Source organism: Sander vitreus, chromosome 19 (genome assembly GCF_031162955.1).
Source record: "Sander vitreus isolate 19-12246 chromosome 19, sanVit1, whole genome shotgun sequence".
NCBI lineage: Eukaryota > Metazoa > Chordata > Actinopteri > Perciformes > Percidae > Sander > Sander vitreus.
This window is the reverse complement of record NC_135873.1, coordinates 14,130,804-14,144,625: the sequence shown is the minus strand read 5'-3', so window position 1 is coordinate 14,144,625 and position 13,822 is coordinate 14,130,804. Positions and strand designations below refer to the sequence as shown.

General features: G+C 44.8%; 1 pseudogene across 1 annotated transcript in view; it reads left to right on the top strand.

The window, feature by feature from the left end:
• The first annotated feature begins 1,485 nt into the window (after positions 1 to 1,485).
• LOC144534629 (neuroligin-1 pseudogene) overlaps positions 1,486 to 13,822 on the top strand; it is a 78,163-nt pseudogene continuing 65,826 nt past the window's right edge. The window contains exon 1 of the transcript XR_013503580.1: positions 1,486 to 1,566. The product of XR_013503580.1 is annotated as a neuroligin-1 pseudogene (transcript). The remainder of the gene's footprint in view (positions 1,567 to 13,822) is intronic.

Sequence of the window (13,822 nt, the reverse complement as noted above, 5' to 3'; positions counted from 1 at the left end):
TCACTATAAAACTCATTTAATACCCCATTTGGCACTCAAAATACTGGCTGGGATATTTATTCATCAGTGATATGTTTAGCCTCCTATAGCCTAGGGATTAACAGGGCAGAAAAAGAGAATGACATGTTCTCTGTGTTGAAAGGGTAAACTGTGTATGATGGATGGAGAGATGGAGGGGAGCGACTGAGGTAAGGATCGATCGATGGAGGGATGCTTGAGGTGGTTGGGTGAACGAAAGAATGAATGAATGAATGAATGAATGGTGAAGGGATAGTATTAAAAGAAAGATGCAGGATGGAGGGATGGATGGACGGATGAGGAGAGGAGATGAAAAAAAAGGGCTAGTATCCCTTTAACGTCTTCTGACGTCATGCTGATGCAGATCTGCCCGGCTGTATGCGAGCGGAGGAGGAGAAGAGGAAAGGGATGCCGAAAAAATGAAACTCCTCAGCACTATTTTTTCGCACCATTTTCTGCAGGAGAAGATGGAGATCAATCCTACGACACCCTCTACGGATTAATACCTATCTTCACCACTGAGTGAACTTGAGCGCGTTGCTGTCATCGCGACAGAAACGGAGGTAAACGCGACACATTTTTTAGGAGAAAAGCGACCATATTGAGGTCAGAGGAAAGCGTTGCCAAGGCGACCAGCTTGCTAGGGAGGAAACTGCGGCGCGCGTCACACGCCGGGAACGAGCGTGCGTGCTTGCGAGGGTGCGCACGTGCGCGCGCGGGCGACTGCTAGCTCAGGCGGTCACGGTATCCACACAGCGGCAGCGGCAGCAGAGGCAGCATCTTTTCACACAAGACTAGCGGAAGACCATGCAGTCCATGCCCGCCGTTACCGAGACGAGCTAAAGCAAGCCGAGGCTCGCACCGCGACTTGAACCGGTGAACGGCGGTGTCAGAGGTCTCCTTGAGGGGATTTATTGAGGATTTATCGACGACGTCCCAGAAAAAAACCGCTCAAAAACACTGCTATCATTGGTCAACACAGGTGACACTTTCCCGGCTGTCAAATCTGCCGAGACACCGCAGACACGACTTATTTGGGGGTTATTTTTTGTCGTATTAAGGCCTCGTTAAAAAACAGACATTCCTTCTGAGGCTAACCGGACTGTCAGCCGAGAAATGAATTAAATAGACACAGCCTATTGCCGTGCAGGAGAAGACGGGGAAGGAGCCGAGCCGAGTCTGCCTGCTCGGATGGGGAATCCTACTAAGCTATGTCCTGCTGTATGTGGTGTGTGATGCAGTACAGCAGCTTTATGTTTGCTCTTCAGTCTCTACTGTGATTGTCTCCAGTCATGAAGTCCCACCTGCCGGCCCGGTTGGATTGAACGAGATAGTGCTGTAGGTTGGGGGGGGGGGGCATTTTTGAAGGTGGTAAAAAATTTTTTTTGAGTTTTTTTGTTTTTCAAGAAACAAGCACTTTTTGCTCGCTTGACTTTAACCGCTGCAGGAGGAAGGTTTAGTGAAGAGGAGAAGGAGAAATCTCAGGGGGAAAAAAACATCAGTGGGAATCTGGCAGCCCATCAGAACCCGGGGATCACAAATTAACAGGTAGGCTGAGGTTTACATGGCCAATGCTAATTTAACCTGAGGGGGATGATTCTTACTCAAACATCTGAGTTACACATTAAGAGACATTGTTTCAATTGATTGTTTCTCCAAATGTGCATTCAATTAGCATTTTGTAGTGTGTGTGTGTGTGTGTGTGTGTGTGTGTGTGTGTGCTCGAAGCCTGTCTTTGACACCTACAGTGAAAACAAATGTTAAGAAATGAGGATGAGAATCAGCACATTGGGGCTGAAATGAGGGAATTGTATTTCATCATCAACATTTCAACATTTGTTATCTTTAACCACTGTTGCCTACATGTCATTTCTAAAACATGTTTGAGAGCATGTAAAAAAAAACAAAAAAAACAACATTTGGAGTTATCCAAAACATGTCTGCAATGAATGAGACATCTTGCACTTGAACAGTTTTTTTTTTTTTTGTTGGCCAATCTGTTGGATTTTGCAGCTTGTTTCTGTTTGTTGGTATGGATGTGTATTTTCATGTGTGGCATGCCAAACCTGTAGTGACTGAGTCGTGCTTCATGCAGATGAGCTGCTCCTTCGTAACAGTCAAGATGTATCCTCTGTACCATTAATGAGGATTTGTACTCGGGGCTCCTCTGGTGTGGAATGAGAGAAACAGAGGCTGCTATTCAGTCAGGCTGAGCTCATTTCTCTGTCCTCGCAACATTCACATTTTGTATCTTATTAATCAAACTGCTTCGCTGTGATAGCATCAATGCCGGATCAGTCGTTTCCACATACGGTGATCATTGTGCACTTCTTTAATTGTGTATTGTCTGGATTAATAGTGAAATGAATTGGAGTGGATGGGGATTTTTTTTTACAAGCAAACCGGCCTGTGTAGCAGACAGATGATCGAAGTGACGCGCACACACTCACAAAGGTCCCCCTTCAACAGTTAAATCATCCTTCTACTTAATATGAGCTTTATTTTCATGTGGTCTTCATACTCAAAAGACCCAGGAAACGCCATGGCCATGAGAACATATTCTCCCCCTACATGCACGCGCACACACACACACACACACACACACACACACACACACACACACACACACACACACAGCACAAAGAATGGGGCGCATTTATATGCTGTGGCTGGTGTTGTGGAGCATTCGGATCGGCAGGGCCTGCTAGATGATAGAATTCAGCAGGGACAAGAAGACCTCTGTTCTTATCTGCGGCGGCGAGAAGAAGAGGAAGGCAGCTCTGCTTCTCACTTTGGTTTAAGGCGGCTAGCCTGCCCTATATAGCAGATAGGGGCATCTCCTCTGTGGCCCGAGAAAGCATTTTAATGGAGGCGGAGGGGAAAAATGTTCGACTGTCCTTGTGCTAAATAGATGTTGTCACAGAGGAGTTGTTATTTATCTCGATGGCGGCTGGCTGGAAACTTTGAAGACCTGTGGAGATATTTAAGGGGGATAAAAGTGACACGCTACTGCATTGTGTAGAGTGATTGCAGGCATTTGTGTGCGGGAGAGAAATATGTACACACAGGAGAGAGAAATATGTACACACAGAATAGGAGAAACGGTGGGAGACATAAGGCATTTCTGCAGCAGTGCAGTATGGTGTATTCTAATTTGTTTTGTGTCAGTGGCTAATTTACAGTAAGCCTGAGCTTACAATAACACACACAAAAAAACAGGTGGACTTGTCAAGAAGGCCTGCGTACGCCTACTTTATGTGTGTGGGCATCCTGCATGCAAGAATTTGTTCATTTTCTGTGCGTGTCCCAAGCAAAATCATGCAGATCCCCTGAAAACATTTCTCAATGTCATCCATCCTGGGCAAGGTGCAGCAAAGCTGGAGGCAGATGGGGCTGAAGTGTTCAAAGCGTGTTGTCGGTTAGATTGATGGCTCCTAGCGCGGGTCGCTAAGCAGTCAACAGATGCAGGCTAGTGTTGTGACAGGGTGGGTTGAAATAGCCCTCACAACCACACATGATTACACTTTCACAGTCCTTAAAAGCCCTACCTGGCCGTTTACTGCTAATTTTATCCCTCACTATTTTTTTTTTTTTTAACTGGAGATAAATCAGTGACAGCAGGTCCCCCAGTGCGTAAGGATGTTTTTCTGACTGGAGATGACAGCAGTCGCTGCTAATTTTAGGTGAGAGATGCCATCTGTGTAAAAAAAACAAACAGCTGACATGTTGACTGGAGAACTGGAGACTCGTCTGATGACTGCTGGTGAAATTCAATGTTTGTTTTCGCAAACTCGAAATAATTTAGTAAAGCCACGGCTGGCTGAACACACAAGTCCTCAGGGAGACGCTGTTGTTCACATCTCCCGTCTGTTAATGAGAAGCCGAGGAAGGAAAGCTTGATGTGTCAGTCATCGCTCTAAAGGTGCAGAAATGTATTTTCAGATGAGATTATGTCTGCTACTTTTCAGCTTCAACTTAAAGGTTCCGTTGTGACAAACTGAATGATTGTCCGATTTGGTAAGCAAAAGGTGACTTGAGAGCAATGTGTGACGGACCAACCCGGTCTCGCGGCAGTTCGTGAAATGGTCACGTTATTTAATCTATTGATTCGTGTTCATGGGGACGTTTTTTTTTCCGCGGTGGCCAGCACGAAAATGTAAAGTAATGTATTTCAACGGGAAGCATATTTCGTGATCACAGCACGAAAACGGTAGGGAGTAGCATGAAAAGCCGAAAATCTGCGTTGGTCGGGGTGGTGGATGGGTCAAACAACGCAGGACTTTCACCCGGGGATCGCGTCCCGCGTGTGGCGTTTTGTTTCCCCGCTGTCTTCCTAATCACAACTGTCCCGTTATTGTCGCGTGTCCCCCGCCGGCCGTCTCCTCGGCGTGTGAGGCGTCCTTTCCCCGTTGCGTTTTTCCTAAACCCAACCTCTGAATAGATGGTTCCCATTTTGTGCTGGCCACCGCAAAAAAACCCCCGAGATAAACGTGTTGTTGTACACGAATCAATAGATTAAAAATAACGTGACAATTACATAAACTGTGTGAGACCGTGTTGGACAGACGCACACTAATTGTGTTCAATATTTTTGGCAGGTTCTATGACACGTACCTGTTGCTGTAGCCTCATCTGTGTGTACTACTAAACCCCCCCATGTAATCATGCGTTTGTTGTCATGTGCAGGCTACCGCTCTCTTCCCATTGGATACATTTGACTTTTTGGTCTACCTCCCTGCCTCCCTTCTTCATCCATTCGTGGCCGACTCATTCATTTGGTTCAAAGCGAGCCTGGCTGTTTTTTGCAACGGGAGTGTGTGTCGTTGCTATGGCAGCATCTTTTTTTGGAAGGACAAGCCCTGCAAAGATTTTAAACCTGCAGCTTTCCCCCCCCCCCACTGGCTTGTATGTGTGCTCCTGCATGTGTCCGTGTATATTAAGGCGGCAAAAATTAATCAAAAAACAACTGACATCCCCATATTGACTGCAGCAATGTCAAAATATGCTAGAGGCTGCATTTCTTTCGTTATGCTAAAGCCCAGTAAACAGTGTTCTCTGGCCCTGTGCAGAATCCTGACATGAAATCGTTACGCCCAAATATTTTATTCCTTTCAAAATAAGCAAACATAAGCATTGGCATTGGTCTTATTTAAAAAAAAAAAAAAAAAGCATCTGCAATAAGCTGAAAGTCCATGTTTTGTAATACTATGCAGTCCTTGCGCAAGTGGTGAATGCTGGCAATATTGTTTTTGAGTTATTGAAAGACTAAAGGTAAACGATTATATAATATTGTTGAGAATTGTTCTCTGAGGAAAGTACCTCCATCTTCCCTGGCAGCCTGTCAGTGTGTCTGTTTTGTTGCCATTCAATTAGAGTGCAGGTCTCCCACAGTCCCTCCACAGTGGCCCATTTCTCTGCTTTGTCTGAGCCTTGTTGACTGAGATCTTTGCTCTCTGGGGTGCAAGATGGAGACACGGGGTTGGAGCCATTACTTGTCTCGGCTCCATCCGTTCTTCGCTCTTTCTCCCTCCGACTCAGTCTTCTTGTTTTTCTTTCATACAGCAGGATTTTCTGCTATTTGGTTTGTCCCCGCGTGTTGTTTCTTTCCCTCAAACACACACTCTCTCTAAACTTTCCTTCCGCTGTCTCCTCCGTTGGTCTTCATGTCGTCGGTCGTCATCTGAGGCGAACAGCGCTGTAGTGTCCCCTGTGGGCTCATTAAGGTTAGATCATCAAGGTCCAACACTCAAGGGCCACTTCTCCCACCTCCCGTTAGAACCGGGCTGACCACCGGATTTAAAAAACAAAAACAAAAAACAAGTTATTCCATTCATAATAGAGGTGCAACGCTACAATGGGATTTAGTGCCTTTGTGTTACAAAGTCAGGTCCTGAATAGAAAGCATGGTACAGATTTGAGGGAATCAACAGCAACAGAGTCAGCAACAGCCAGGATTAAATACATCCTGCTTTCCGGCCAATCAGATTGACTGACAGTCAGAGTCCATGTTGCTCTGAGCAGTGCAGCTGATCCTTCTGGCAAACCTGAGTGACTTCCCTGTATTTCTCTGCTGCATCCATGGTATTTCTACCTGTATGCTTTGTTTTTGTCCTTTAATACCCCTTCTGCAATCCATTTCATAGTCCAGGGATTTTATACACAAATCTCACTGCAACGTAACTGTGGAGATTGATGCGTTTTATTATGAAATATCCTTTTTTAATTTTAATTTTTTTTTTGTTCCCCTGTGTTATTCATTACATTCTCCCACACACAGTCCCACGAGCCCACACTGCCTGTTACATTTCGCCATCGATGGGGTCGCAAAAAACAAATTGAGTGAGTTATGGTATTGACAGCATCTCAAGGTTAGGAGTAGCCACATCCCTGCGAGTGCTCTGTAGTAAACCCTCAGCATCGCAAACAAGCTCCGAGTCAACGGGTCTGGAGGCAGGCAGGTAGGCAGGCCGCTATTCCTGCCCTCTTACCCCGGTCACATCCAGAGAGAGGAGGAGAGAATGTGCCCTGAAAGTCAAGTGGCCACGCATGTCACAAGAAATCGAAAAGGAGCAGAGGGTAGCAGGCTGAAGAGCAAACAGGACGGTGTTTCATATATATATATATATATATATATATCTAGAGAGAGAGAGAGAGAGAGACACCACCCATCTCCATTTGGCTGCTGTTGCACACATATTAGTATGAGCTGTCAGCCAAAGGCCTAACAACTAGCTAGAGAAAGACCAGTTGAATGGTAATGCTGACAAAGGAAGCAGCAGCAGCAGTGGCTGTGTTATCACCGTGGCTACATTGTATAATGATGAGGGTTGTTATAAAAACACACCCATTTCCCTCTTGTGCTGGTATGTTTGTGTCAGTCAAACGTAATGAGCCTCGGCGGTGGCATAGCCAGCGGCTGTCCCGTAGCACAGGCCCCCGCCGTTATGCTTTTGATGTGTTTACATAAGTGACGGTGAGCCGCGGTGGTTGGGTTTGAGGCATGGCCCGAGCTGGCGGCTAATGGCAACACTTAAGGCTTGCAGAGATACCAGACGCTGCTGTCCATCTCCCAGGGGTTACTGCTGCTGGTACCAGTGCTGCCTGGAGGAGCTCTGGATGAGCTGGTTTTTATTTAATTTTGTATTACCCCAACAATAATACAAACAACACACAATCTATACATATATCAACATACATGTTACATATACTGTATATCATTTAAACACAACACAAAGCTTTCTACCTCATTTAAGTTTCCAAAATAAATAAATACATGAATCAACACCAAAATACAATCAAAATAACATTAACTTTCTTACATTTTTGTCTTTGCCTTTCATGACCATTTTCATCAAGCTGTTTTTTTGTTTTTTTTTAGCAACATAGTCACTACCTCCTCTACTGCTTGAAAGGCACTAACTAGTTTCTGACATAGACTCTTAATCCTTCATCCTATATATATATATATATATATATATATATATATATATAAAATCTTTGTTTGGTACAGATCCTCACAAAAATCACACTATAACTATCATGTTTTTCATTTTAATATTTTTCAGCGAAAATAAGAATAATGATACAAAAATGATCATTCCCTCCAACATCGCGAATCATATCGCAATCACAATATCTGTCAAAATCATCGCAATTGGATATTTTCCTCATATCGTGCAGCCCTATTGCATTGTACATATTTGTTCTTGTATTGATTGTTTGTTTATTTCATATTACGGTTCAATTATGCGTATATGTATGCACCAACAACCAAGGCCAACTCCTTGTTAAGTGTTACTTACTTGGCAATAAATCCCTTTCGGATTCTGATGACATTTATCGGTAAGGAGTGGATGTGTTGGGTGCATGCGTGCGTGTGCAGTTGCACGCCACCTCATTCTGAGAATCGAGGCTCGACCCCTCCACCTCTAAACAAATGGAGCGTTTCAAGTACTTCTGTGTGCCGTCTAGCTCCAGTTGATGCATCGTTAGGCTGCTGGGCTTTAGCTGCTGTGATGGCGGACGCTAATGAAAAGAATGAGCCTACATAGGGAATTAGGATGTCTCCTCCTTGACAGGCGCTTCCTAGTTTTATATATATATATGTGTGTATGTGTGTGTGCGTGTGCATGTGCGTGTGTATGTCTGTGCCGGTTAGGGATGAAAGCAGAGGCATGACGGTGATGAATGAGCACCAGAATGGCAGTGTTACACTTTCGCGCTCGATGATGCCAAGCAGGCAATGATCGTCGCTGTTATTGTCACAATCAGCAAAGAAAACACAACCCCCAGGATAAACAGAGACACACACACACACACACACACACACACACACACACACACACACACACACACACGCACACACACGCACGCACGCACATGCAACAGTGAAAGGCTCTGCCTTTGTGCACACACTAAAGAGCGAACGCATCAAAACCTTTGGCACGCCTTTCTCCTTTGATTTGTTTTAACTTAAGGCACTTTCCTTTTGTTTTCTATTAATATTTAAGGATGCGGCATGTGTGTCCTCCATCCTTCATAGAAAACAATGCACGTTGGTTGAATCATTCATCTGTGGCTCTTCACACTGTCTCTCAAGGCTGGAGCAATTCTTCTGCTGACAAATGGTTGCAGGAAAGAGGGACTAAATTCCAATCTGTGTGGATCACTCCTGGGCCAAACACCCTGAAAGAGCAGATTTCCGTAGACTATACTTGCACAGGTCGCAGCTCACAGCCCTGGGAACATAAATGTCAGTGTTCTGACTCGTACCGAACTTTATTGAGTGCACTTATCTGCTACCCTCAGGCTACAGTAGCTTGGTAAAAATGACTCCTCTTCCCTATGCAGTGCCCTTCAAATGCCCCTTCTGACTGGAATTCACCCAAGGTGTAAGAAAGAGGGAAAGGGATTTGGTGGTAACACATTTAAGATGTTATAAGGCAAGATAGATCACAATAGGAATATTAGAAATTCAAGTATAGGCAGCATGGATTATCAAGGTAAAAGGGACAGGCATGTATGGGTGGAATGAAAAGAGGGGAACAGCTCACCGTAAGAACAAAAAAGATAGGGCCTTGTCACCTTAATTAGCCAGGGTAAGGGAGTGTAACCTCGATCACGGCTAATGAGTGGTGAGATTGCTTTGCTGGGATATATGTTAACGTGGATCGCTTTTAGATCGGTCGGAATGTGGTCGGGTAGGGGTGTTTCTGCAAAGATGAACGCCTGGGAAGAAAACAACCAGAGCTCCCCTGGTGCCTACATGAAACAATCTCTTCCCATTTGGGTTTAAACTCCACAGAGTTGGAAATAAGAAGGGGGAATAGGAGAAGGGGCCGGTGATTTAGAAAAGGCTGCAAGTCAGCAGGATTTTTTGGCCCTGTTTCTTTCACTGCTTCTTTCTCTCTCTCTCTCTCTCTCTCTCTCTCTCTCTCCTTTTGTGGGGAATAAACACATTTCAAAGGATGAGCTCTATCCTTCTCACTGGAGAACGTGCTTCACATTCTTGAAGACAGAACAGCTGCAGGCGCGTGTGTTGTGTAAGCACGGTTGAAGTGTATGCGTGTGCTTGACACGTGTATTCCTCCTTTTTCGAGATTTCTTTTGACAAGTAAATATCTGAATTGATTTTCCAAAAGGTCTCTGTAAGACTGCCCCGTGGATTGCGTTCTTGACATCTTATTTTGCACGACTTTGACAAATCTGAAGCGGTGGAGTAGTATTGATTCAAGTAGGTGAGCCGATAGCTCATAGTCATCACTAACATGGAGAAATTCCCATCAGGGAATTATTGGATGCTCCCAGTCAATTTAGTTAAGCACACAATGGGATTGGATTCCCACAGTTGGCTCCACATTTCTGCCAAAATCTGTTTGCCTCTCTTGTTGTCACCCTCCCAACCTCCACCCATTTGCTCTACCATCCCTCCCCCTTTCTTCTTTGCCACGGCCACTCTGGCCAGCCCTGCCCTTTCCATTTTCTCCTCTCTCCACTTAATTAACCCATTGATCAGGATGCTCATAAATTAGTCCTTTGGAGAGGCCCTTATAGATCCCTCTTCTCCTTCTCTCACATCCCTCACAGAGAGCCATTTTTCATTGGCCACACTGTTCCAAACAAGGTCCCTGAGCCACCTTAAGCCTCCATTGTGTCATCATCTGAAGCCAAAAGTAGTTTTCGAATTTTCAGTCCATTGAGCTCATAGATTTACAACGGGGTAGTGAAAGCCGGAAAGGGGAAAGAGGAATTAAGGCAAGTAGGGAGCAGGGAGTTGGAGGTCAATGCTGCTCTTGTACAACCCCTCAATTCATTAGACTCACATAGCTCAACCTTTTCATGGCACCCCCCTTGTGTCTGTAAATGTTTTCCCCTTCCTTCCGTCTCTCTCTCTTGCTCTCTGTCTGACCTGTTCTCCAGAGCGGGGTGCTGGGTGCCTGCTCTGAGATTTGCCCAATTAGGACAGATCTCAGAGATCATTATGGAGGAAGGCCATTATATAAAAAAAAAAAAAACTCCTCAACAACCTCTTGCCTATTTCTATAATTTCTGTCCTGCCTCTTCACTCTTTTTCCTGTTTACACTGCTTGTAACCCCGTAACGCAGGGGTCTTCAACGTTTTTTAGGCCAAGGACCTCTTTGCTGAAAAAAGAGACAGAGTAGGGACTCCCTACTAAATATATTTTATACAATTGCATATTAAACTGGGCCAGATGGATGAAAATGAATGGACATTATCATATACATTATATTTTAATGTTAAATGTACATGTTGAAGGCACAGTGAATTTAAGTTAACCTTACCCATAGGAAGCGTATCTTCAGTGTGTATATGTGTTTTTTTCTTCACAAATCTGCCAATTTATCTTTACTATTCATATGTTGAATTCATATTACTGTATATTTTCAGACGTTTAAAAAAACTATTAAACGTGGCCGTTTGGCTCGGTTGGTAGAGCAGGCGCACATGTCCGGAGCTTTGTTCCTCGACGCAGAAGGTCCAGGATTCGACTCCGACCTGTGGCGGTTTTCCTGCATGTCTTCCCCCCTCGCTCTCCCCTTTCGTATCTCAAGCTTTCCTGTCCAATAAAGGCAGAAATGCCCAAAAAATGTAATAAAAATATATTAAACCTCTTTTGGTGGCCCCCCTGCACCAACTCTGAGAACCCTCTAGGGGTCACGGCCCCCCTGTTGAAGATCTCTGCCTTAACGAGTTCCGCCCTATCTTGATTCTTTACCAAAACCTCTTTCATTGGTCCTCTTCTCCATTTAGCCCCCTCATTCCTCTTATTATTACTATACCTTCCTTCTTCCATTTTTTTCCCCCTGAATCCCCTGACTGCCATCCTTTCTGCAGCCCGTGCTACACTCCTTCTGCTCTTAAATCCCCTTCACCCTTACCCTCCCATATGTCTGTAATGTTTTATCCGTGCCCCATGGTGCATCACACCCTTTGCACCCCGTCTAGTTTTCATCCTTGCCTAACCGACTGTTTAGGGGTGCTAAATGGATCCGAACCAGGAACACGTGTAAAATATGTTCCAATTCAGCGCGGGTGCATGGTTTGAGTTTAAAGGCTTGGCTCAGTGGTATATTATTCATTCATGTCCTGAGGTCTCCTGCTAGGGCCACAGCCAGGTATTGGGATTTTAACTGAGCCAGAAGCTATGTGTGCGCTTGTGGAAGTCTGTTAAATATAGAATGCTTTGGCAAACTGCAGAGGAGAATGCATAGAAGAGAAATGTTTTCTGCTAAAAGTGTAGCAACAAGAGCTTTGTCACAATAAAGCTCACGTGGAGTAGCGCCTGTGAGGCGCAGAGGAAATATACTTACCCCACACCATCTGAGTCAGCTGAGTTTGCTCCTTGGCTTTGGTGCTTCCTTCTACGCTTGGTGCTTCACCAACGCCTTTGCCAGGTACTAATCGGGAGGGAAGCCAGTCAGGGTCCATCTTAACTGCACTACAGTAGCAGCTCCACAAGTGCCTGTGCGGAGTGGAATCCAAGCCCCTGTTTACACTTTGTTTTAAAATGTGTTTCGGTGATCCGAACACAAGCGGACAGCTGAGACACATCGCCGTTTACTGTGTCTTTCTTGCATCTTGTGTTCAGATTTTGTCACTTCCGCTAGAAGGTCAAATGGCCCCGCCCACAGTTATTACGTCCACACTCTTGGCAGTCATGTTAGCGGTTGTGTCGCGACACTTAGTCCAACTTGTTGTGTTATGGGCAAATTATAGAGCGTTGGCGCGCTGTCACCAAAACAACCCCCACGTCCTGCATTGATGACGTATTTTTCTGTGACTTCCCTCCTGGAGACGCACCTGGACACATTAGCGTTAACTCTACAAAATATTAGTAGTCAAATGCATCCAAGACCACCTCGGCAAGTGGTTTGAGTGATCGGATCACAGTGTATCTTGGTGGCTGTGTAGACTTGTATTTAGCGCGTTAACGAGGGTCTAAAAGACTCCATGTGTACGGGACAGGACATCCTAGGCATCCACCCTAGGACAGGGTGTAAGAAATGACAAGGCTCATAAAGATGTTTTTGAGGCTTCACTGTTACTACACGGCCGTTTTGCCTGTTTGTTGTGTTTTGATATTCCTTGTAACCTTGACAAATTGTACTTCTGTTCTTTCTGAAAGGATAGCTCTTACAATAGTAATAAAACATACAGGAGCTACTGCCATCCCTTGCGGCCTTCTGAAAATAAAAACGAGGCAACGACAGTGAAGATTTAAAGTTACAGAGTGCCTGCAGGGCTAAAAAGCTGAGCATGCCCAGGGGGTGGTGAATGGATTCCTTTCTGCTCATGTGGTGGCCTACTGTTGCCAAGGCTTGAGGGAAAAGATTGTACAGATGATGTTATTGTAATATGTGACTTGAGAGATCCAACTCATGGGGTCTGCCATGGGATAATCTGTCTATCTATATTCATGCGTTTGTATTTGTCATGGAGAAACACATTTTTGTTTTGTTATTATAAAGGCAGGAGCAAAATGTCAAATTGTGTGTGTACCAAGGTTGTAATCGTTAACGAAAACGAACGAAATAACGAAAACTAGGTGGGAAAAAACATTGTCGTTAACTGAAATAAAAATAAAAAACGAGGCATTCCAAAAAACGATAACTAAACTAAAACTGTAATGTCTGTTTGCAAAACTAACTAAAATAAAATAAAATGATCGAGTAAATGTCCTTAGTTTTCGTCTTTGTCGATGTCTTTCACAGAGCAAATAACGTCTTTCCGACCATGACATTTCCCGTAGACATGTATAGTTTCTGACTGGGAACCCAGACATTCCGACATTCCACGTCAAATTGAACACAACATGTCCGTGCCCCTCGCCTGGCATCATGGCGGTACCGAACGTCGGAAAAAAGCGGCAGGGTCCTGGTGGTAAAATATGTGGACAATTTATTACAGGGAAAAATCCCACGAATTTGAAAGTAGCCTACATTTGAGAAGCGTGCACAAGGAGGCTAACCTAGCTTAACAAGGTGAAGGAGAACACAAAGCTCCCTTTCCCTGAAACAGAAGCTAACCCCCGGTACAGGGCATGGATGTATGGATACAGGGCCGGGCAGCATGACAGAGACAACAGCAGGACAGAGAACACTACAGGAGGGCTTTCACCAGCGACCCGATAGCTGCTGGTTAGTAAATACGCAGGAACACCAAAAGCGGGAGGATGCGCGGGTTAATATGTGGATTGGTACTGGGATGTCTACACAACTGTGTGAGTCGATTGACTTCAAAAAGTTGCGGTCCTCCACGCAAACTCTGACCCATGCGTACGCA